This window comes from Carlito syrichta, unplaced genomic scaffold, assembly GCF_000164805.1.
Source record: "Carlito syrichta isolate Samal-C Ts95f unplaced genomic scaffold, Tarsius_syrichta-2.0.1 Scaffold310464, whole genome shotgun sequence".
NCBI classification, from domain to species: domain Eukaryota; kingdom Metazoa; phylum Chordata; class Mammalia; order Primates; family Tarsiidae; genus Carlito; species Carlito syrichta.
In genome coordinates this window covers 505-2970 of record NW_007254560.1, presented here as the reverse complement: position 1 = coordinate 2970, position 2466 = coordinate 505, and the positions used below count along the sequence as shown (strand labels likewise).

The following is a 2466-nucleotide window of genomic DNA, read 5'->3' as shown; positions in this document are numbered from 1 at the left end:
CATCGGGATTACAAATCTGCTGCCATTCCTGAAAAAAAAGACACAGTAAAGGTGGGTCTTCACTTTCATTGTTGCCCATCTAAAAGCTTCAAAGCAGAACAAACTTACTTCAAGATAAAAATAGTAGCCTCTGAGTATCTGAGCATCAAATACTGCCATGAGCTGTAAGGCCATTTCACTAGAAGAGTTATAAAGCAGCAGGTATGGTACAGTAGGAGGGTGATCTTGAATCATTTTGGGAAACATTTTTGCCATCACTGACTTGACTTAAGTCTTCTTTTTAATTCTCTACCTACGTTTTTGACATTATTCTAATTCTGCTTTCTGTTTTGTATCTCAGAAATTAAAGGAGATTGCATTTCCCAAAGCAGAAGAGCTGAAGGCAGAACTGTTAAAATGATATACCAAAAGCACAGAGAATTTAATGAAGAAAAGGTTAGTTACATATAACAGCAAAGAAAAAAAAGGAAATTATTATTGTTTCTTAGGCTGTAGTCCTGGGATTGTAAAATGATATTTCAACCAATCCTGTGATTTTTGTGTGTGTGTTGTTTCACTTGGGGGCGGGGCAAAGCCCAGAAACTCAATAAAGTAGAACAACAGTGGGTAGTCTGAGTATTCTAACATGGATTTAGCCTACTTGTCCAAGAAGGTGACTTGAGAGACAGAAAATATTTTCCCTATCTGCTATATCTAGAGTGAGAACATTAGGAACAGTGAAAATTTTCACCAAAACATAGGTTTTTAGATCAGAGAATGTAGGGGTTTGATTCACATTTGGGTATACCTGAAGCTGTTTATAATAATTGCTTTTTCAAGCTATTTTCACATAATTCTTGTCAATAAGAGTAAGATAAAGCATGTGGGGAAACTCACAGTGCAAGTACCAAAGGCCAGATGTGAATACATACTGTAGACATCACATGTTATTGTATAGCTGGTTGCTGGGCTCCAGTCTGTACTCTGATGTTGAAAGATAGCAAAGGGGTGAACAGCAATGAGGTGTATATTTCTAAAGCTCTCAGTGAGTGAAAACTTGAATGAACAAGGTTATTACTTAATATTTCTTGTTTAAAATGTCACTCACTATCGAACTTATCACAAGAACAATTTTGGAGACTTCATTTTGGGTTAAAATTCAATGGATACCCACAACATACCATGTATAAGCTTGAATTTGATTCTATTTTATGCCTTACTTGGGACAGAGAATATATACATGGTACAGTTAGAAAATAAAACTATATAATACAGATTATGGAGTACAGACAAAAAGTTACATCAAGATTTTGGTAAAGAAAATGCATTAAGTAGAGTCATTGGGGAGGGTACTGAGAGAATTGGGACCTCAACTGTCCATGAAGATAGATATATGGTGGCCAGATAGAAAGGAATGGTGACTCTCTTCTATGGGTATAGAGATACTGAAGGAAGCATGAATTCTGTGTTGGGAAATCAGGCCAGAACAGAAGTACATTTTGAAAATCTCCCTGCCAAAAACCTTGTTTTCCTGGGGTGTGAAGTCATCTAAGATGTGAACTGTTACTCTAAATCCTTTTCTTTCTTTGTAGAAGAAGGAAGCAGAGGCATTTTCCCGGACATGACCATCAAGCAAGAACTAGAAAAGGAAAAACAGAGGGTAGCACAACAGAAGCAGCAACAGTTGGAACAGGAATAGTTCCATGCCTTTGAGGAGATGATTCGGAACCAGGAGCTAGGAAAAGAGCGACTGAAAATTGTACAGGAGTTTAGGAAGGTGGACCCTGGCCTAAGTGGCCCACTGGTGCCTGACTTGGAAAAGCCCTCCTTAGATGTGTTCCCCACCTCACCTATCTCATCCACACAGCCTTCAGACTGTAACACAACTGTAAGGCCAGCTAAGCCACCTGTGATGGATAGGTCCCTGAAACCTGGATCACTGAGCAACTCAGAAAGTAGTGAGTACATTTGCTGAAGTCGTCTTCTTTCTTAGTTTCAGCTGAACAGAGTATCATTCTGGGGAGTCAGCCTAGGAGTACCTCCAGTGATCCCAATGATTAAGCTTTGGTCACAGAAACCTATTTAATAAGCATCGCCATACTGTGTTCTGTCATACTCGCTGTATTACAAAAGTAGCTTTTGCATAAACCATATAGTTTGCCTGGGGCCGGATTGATTGTCTGAAGAGCAAATACTATTCTTGAAAGTTAGACACTGAACTTCTAAGGGTTATACAGAGATTTGAAATGTTCAGTGAATTAAAGACCACTGATAACTTTTCACAAAAATAAATTCAAAATTTATAAATACCATTGTGCAATTCAACAACTGACTTTTTTTTCACTTTGATTCTGTTTTGTTCTGCATTTCATATATTAACCAGTTTCACATTCTCACAGGATCAGCAACGACAACAGCCACCAAGTCTCCCAAGTCTAGAGTGGCAAAACGGTCACAGCTGTGGCTGAAGAGAAAGTGCTGATAACG

At 38.4% G+C, this 2466-nt stretch overlaps 1 pseudogene; it reads left to right on the top strand.

The window, feature by feature from the left end:
* Window positions 1–1937, top strand: LOC103270847 (annotated as a pseudogene).
* The last annotated feature ends 529 nt before the right edge of the window (window positions 1938–2466 follow it).